Consider the following 6,613-nt stretch of genomic DNA (forward strand, 5'->3'; position numbering starts at 1 on the left):
AAAAACATAAAAAGCTGGAGTAAGTCAGCGTGTCAGGCAGCATCTCTGGAGAAAAAGTATAGGTGGCGATTCGAATCGGAACCCTTCTTCAGACATCCTAATCGGAATTGAGTCTGAAGATGTGTCTCGTCCCGAAACATCACTTATTTTTCTCCAGAGATGCTGCTTGACTCGCTGAGTTACTCCAGCTTTTTGTGTCTGTCTTCGTTTTAAACCAGCATGTGCAGTTCACTCCTTTACACGGGTCTCTGGAGAACATTGATTGGTAGCGTTCCAGACCCTGCTTCGGAAAGGCATCGATCGCTGGTCGGCGAGGACTCCGAGCTGTATCTCTCAAAGAAGTACATGTGAAAAATTTCTCACGGACCATAAAAATGCGGGACCTTTCAGTAAAGTCCCTTTTAAAGATTATAGTTATTTTCTTGAATCTCATTAACATAACTCATGAATAAGTTGATGTCCATATGCGGATGCAAATATTTATTTTTTAAATTCAATCCCACAGAAGACAATTTTTACTCACCTCCTGTCCCCTCTGTCCAGCTTCCGGGTTCACCGTTTGCAGGAGTTCCCACGGTACACGCAAGAGTCAGTACGGATATCGCACTGGCCACTACGTGCATATAATGTTGCAATATTCAACCACAAGTGTACAAGTCACTCTTGGAGAAATTCAAGCTTGTTTGAATTTTCTCCCGAGTCACCAAGTTACACGAGTACGTGCCGTTAGCGCCACGGTGGTCCACGAATGCCGTAAGGTTATCGCAAGAGGTTCCCACGATGTTCAACTTTGGTTAACTCTTGCGTCAAGTCGTCCCGTGAAAAAGGGGTTTAAAGAACCAATACTGGTTACATTCAGCCGGGTACCATATCCAATGAATTTCCCCTAAATGTCACAGATATAATTAGCAGAGTCATTGACCTCCACCCCTCTGATGGTGGTGGTCAGTGAGCAGCTGTTACTAGCGACGTCCCTGGTCGGCAAGCTTTAAAGTGAGATGGCAGTCATATGAAAGTAATTGAGGCAAGTACAACAGCAAAACTAAAAATAAATTTGGACAGATGCATAGACTGTAGAGGCTTATGGGGGTATGGGTCAAAGGAGGGCAAATGGGATTTGTGTATATTTAATAGAAGCAAGTACAATATCAAGACAAAATACATTTGGACAGCTACATAGATAGCAGACGTTTATGGGGATATGGGTCAAATGTGGGCAAAAGGTACGGGCATATGGGCATCTAGCTCGGTGTGAACGAGTTGGGTCAACAGACCTGCATATGACTCAATGATTCAGTAAATTTCTAATTATGAATGTTTCTGTGGAACTTAAAAAACTGTATCAGGGTTCCTTATGAAATGTTAACAAAGGAACATTTGTGGAAATAGAGGCAACATAAAGTACTCACTGGTTACAATTAGCTGGGTTCCTTTTCCAAAGGTGTTCCCCCAAATGCCACAGATGTATTCATCAGAGTCATTGATCTTCACCTCTCTGATGGTCAGAAAATAGGTGTTACTGGTGATGTTCCTGGAAAGTTGAAATCGCTCAGAATAGCCTCGTGACCTGTAAACTCTAGGAACATCAGGGAACAGGGTGAGGATTATTCCATCCCATGTCAAATTATTGTGTGAGTTGTACCAGTGTCCCTGGTACTTCTCCACAGTGTATTTCACATTGCTGCTCTCCAGGGCACACCGGATTTCCACCCTTTCACCTTCATGCACCAACAGAGCTTCTGGGGATTGTATCAGGGCCATGCTTGCCTTTACACCTGTGGGTAAAAGCGAGTGAATGTCAGAGGGAGCAGAGCCCAGTGGATATAATGACAGTGCCAAACTGGACAGAGGCAGAGTGAGACGGGTGGTGAACTAATCGAACGGATGCATTAATGGGGTGAACAGGAGGCTGGAGGCAAGCCTGAAACAATTGGATTCAAAATTGACTTGGAGGAAGAAATCAAAGTGTATATGTTTAGAGTTGTTTTCCTTATTGGGAGTCTGTGACCAGTGGAGTGTTGTGGGGGTCAGTGCTGAGTTCACTGTTGTTTGTTATCTACATTAACAATTTGGATGATACATGGTTAACATTAGAATATAGAACAGAATAATACAGTACAGGAACATGCCCTTCTGCCCATAATGTCTGCACCAAGCATGATGCCGCAGTAAACTAATCTCCTCTACATGCACATCATCTATATCCCTCCTCCCTCTGCATAACCATGTGCCTATCTAAAAGTCTCATAAATGCTACAATTAATTTTTTTTTTTTCTCTATCCTTTTTTTTTTGTTTCATCTCTCCCTTTTGTTTTTTTCTCTCGGGCTTTACATCTTTATGGGCTCTTTCTCTCTATTTTTTATGAACTGTCAATATCACTACAGGTATTTTATTTAACATTCCTTTTCTCTCTTTTTCTTGCTTTTGTTACTTTTTTTTACTACTAAATTTAAAACAAGAAGTTGTACATTAAATGTATTATGTTATTCATGCTTTATATTATTGTACATTGTTTCTAATAAAAATATTTATTTTTTTAATTAAAAAAAAAAAATGCTACAATTAAATGGTCCACATTTGGAGTGCATTGTAGAGTGCTGAACAGCCCATTACAGTAAGGTTGTGGAGGCTTTAAGAGGGTACAGAAGATTATTTAAAACTAGTTTAGACAGAAGTTTAGGGGTAACATGAGGGGGAACTTCTTTACTCAGAGAGTGGTAGCTGTGTGGAATGAGCTTCGAGTGAAAGTGGTGGAGGCAGGTTCGATTTTATCATTTAAAAATAAATTGGATAGTTATATGGACGGGAAAGGAATGGAGGGTTGTGGTCTGAATGCAGGTAGATGGGACTAGGGGAGAATAAGTATTCGGCACGGACTAGAAGGGCCGAGATGGCCTGTTTCCGTGCTGTAATTGTTATATGGTTACATGGTTATATGGTTATAAGGGGAGTTTAGACAAAGTTGGATTGCTTTCCCTGGAGAGTTGGAGACTGTGGGGAAACCTGATTAAAAATGTATAAAATTATGAGAAACATATATAGGGTAGGCAGTCAGAATATTTTTCCCAGGGTAGGAAAGTCAAATACTAGATGATGCAGCTCTAAGGTGAGAGGGGGGATGTTTAGAGGAAGTTTTGCAGGAGATATGACTAAAGTTTAAAAAACATTTAGAATGATAAATGATCAGGCTGGGAAAAGAGGGATCCTATGCAGGCAGATGGGATTCATTTAGATTGCCATTATGATCGGTAGACATCATGGGCTACATACCTGCTCCTGTGCTCTACAGTTCAATGTCTTCAGGGTATATAAGGAGCATGATGCACTCACCATGTAACTTCATTCTTGGAATACTTGCGTTCCATAACAAATGCTACAATTGTAGAATTCACACTCAATCCTGACTTTGGGAGCTGTCTGTACAGAGTTGGTACGTTCTCCCCATGACCACATGGGTTTTTCCCGAGTGCTCAAGATTCCTCCCACACTCCAAAGTCTTACAGGTTTGTAGGTTAATTGGCTTCAATAAAAATTGTAAATTGGCCCTTGTGTTTAGGATGTAACTAGTGTACGGGGATCGGGGGTCGGCTCGGAGTCAGTGGGTTGCACCGCCTATCTCTGTGCTGTATCTTTAAACTAAACTAAACTAAACTAAATGTCAGACTCACACCACATCTCATCCTATGCCAGGTTCTGTAATAGAACTTCCAACAGTACCCAAACACACTGGTACTTACCCACCACCAAACAGATGGAGAGAGTCACACCAAAAAGACATTTATCGCTCATCTCAACAGAATGGTAGCCGGAGTTTAGTGAATGCGCAGAAATCAACTTGGGTCACAATAATGACTGTACATTCTACTTCCTTCCTCCAGCAGTAGTTGGAAATGTGGAAAGAGGAAGCAGTGTCAATAGTGTTTCTGACTGTTTTTTCTTTCACAAGGGAAGTTGGTTATTTCCCGTAGCATATTGGCTTCACTGACAAAACACAAGAAAGCAAGAGGAGGACTAGGTCACTTAGCCCCTCAAACTTTGCCCTGCCATTCAATGTGATCATGGCTGATCTACCTCGGGCTGTATCTCCTCCGTGCTGGATCCCCAGAGTCCACAATCTCACCATCTACCTGTACTTCAAATCCTTCCAATGATTTAGTTTCCCTAACCGACTGGTGTAGAGAATTCCAGAGATTCACTGCCATCTCTAAACAAAGTGTTTTTGTGCCTTGGTTTTAAGAGTTATTCCCATTACTTGAAACACACAGACCATTCATTCGAAAATCTTCCACTGGTGAAAACGGACTCAAATAGAACAGAGACAGGCCTTTCGATACAACATATCCATGCTGACCCCACTTGCAGAAATGCACCAATCCCATTTGCCTGCATTTGGATTGTATTCTTCCATGTCTTGCCTATTAAAGTATCTGTCAAATGTGCCTTAAATGTAGTGATTGTATCTGATTTCACCACCTCCTCTGGCAGTGAGTTCCAGATATCAACTTCCTTATATGTAAACTTTCCTGTCAGATCTCTTTTAAAACTCCTTTCCCTCACCTGAACCCTCTGCATTCTTGGATTCTTAGAGAGCTGTACTGCATGGATACGTTTTGACCCACTTTGCCCATGCTGACTGAGCTTGCATATTGGGCTTGTCCCATTTGCCTGCATTTAGCCCTCTAAGCTCTTCCTTTCCAAATATCTTTGCAAATTTTTTTAAAAGCAAAAATTCGATCCGCTTCAATGCCTTCATCTATCAGCTCATTTCAGATATTTCAGAAAATATTTCTCAAGTAAAATGTAGATAGTCCTATGAGATTATCTAGTAGACTAAAAGACTGAATGAAGACTTTCAGATGGTCTTTGAGAAGGTCATAGTGGAAACAGGCCTTTCAACTCAACTTGCCCACACCCATCAGCACGTCCTATCTACACCAGTCTGCCTGTGTTTGGCCCATATCCCTTTAAACCTGTCCTATCCATGTGTCTGTCTAATTGTTTCTTAAATGTTGCAATAGTCCCTGCCTCAACAACTTCCTCCAGCAACTCGTTCCATACACCCACCACACTTTGTGTGAAAAAGTTACCCCTCAGGTTCCTATTAAACCATTCCCACCTCACTTTAAACCTATGTCCCCTGGTTCTCAATTCCCCATCTCTGGGAAAGAGACTCTGTGTCTACCCAATCTATTCCACTCATGATTTTATACACCTCTATAAGATCAATATGCACCTCTATAACAGTTGTACATGAGGCTGCTAAACAATTTTGGAGCCTATGGTATTATATGCAAGGGTACTGGCATGGATTGAAGATAGGCTGACTAGCAGAAGGCAAAGAGCGGGAATAAACGGACATTTTCTGAATAGTGGTGTTCTGCAGGAGTCGATGTTGGGTCCACTACTATTCACGTTTTAAGTTACAGATATGGATGATAGAATTGATGGCTTTGTGGCCAAGTTTGCAGATGATACAAAGATAGGTTGAGGGGCAGGATGGCTGCAGAAGGTTTTGAACAGGTTAGAAGAGTGGGCAAAGAATTGGCAGATGGGCTACAGTATAGTAAAGTGTAGGGTCATGCATTTTTTCTAAATGGTGAGAGGATTCAGAATTCAGAGATGCAAAGGGACTTGGGCATGATGGAGCAGAAAGACCTGCTCCATCATGGATAATTTGCAGATTGGCAAATGCATTGTTAGCATTCATTTGGGGTCAAGGAAAGAACGTTCACGTCTTGGCCCTGTTTTCACCAATCTTTCCACCACAACGCACAAGAAGCACATGAAGCGCAAGACAGATACCATTGTATGCAGATGCCGAGAAGTGTGTTCAGCTCTGGCTGAACAATTTCTAATCTTGTGTGTGGACTCGATAAGAAGAAGCATTCATTTTGAAGAACACTAGAATATAAAAACAAGGATGAAATGCTGAGGTTTTATAAGACACTTTATTTCGATCATTCTGAGCAGTTTTGGGCCGCACATCTGAGGAAGGATGTACTGGCATTGGAGCAGGTCCAGAGGAGGTTTACGAGAATGATCCCAGGGATAATTGGGTTGATGTATGGTGTGCATTTGAAGGTTCTGGGAATGTACTTACTGGAATTTAGAAGGATGATAGGAGATCTGATTAAAACCTACCGAATAATGAAAGAACTGAAGTGGATGTGAAAATATGTTTCCAGTAGTGGGTAGATCTAGGACTAGAGGGCACAAACTCAGAATAAAAGGACACACCTCAAGAATTGATATGAGGAGAAATTTCTTTAGCCAAATGGTGGTGAATCTGTGGAATTCATTGTAACAGATGACAGGGGACACCAAGTCATTGAGTATTTTTAAAGTGGAGCTTCATTATTTTTTATTTGTAATGTCATCAAAGGTTATGGGGAGAAGACAGAACAATGGTGTTGAGAGGGGAAAAAAAGTGCAGCCATGATGAGATGGTGAAGCAGAGTCAAAGGGTCGAATGGCCTTATTCTGCTCTTATGTTCCTATGGTCTTATCAGTGGAGACGGTAATGGAAGCTAGGGAATTCAAAGAAGAGAACAGAGATGATTTGAAACATCCACTTTACAAAAGAGGAGCTGTTGGCAGTCTTGAGGGGCAAA

Source organism: Leucoraja erinacea, chromosome 8, assembly GCF_028641065.1.
Source record: "Leucoraja erinacea ecotype New England chromosome 8, Leri_hhj_1, whole genome shotgun sequence".
NCBI lineage: Eukaryota > Metazoa > Chordata > Chondrichthyes > Rajiformes > Rajidae > Leucoraja > Leucoraja erinaceus.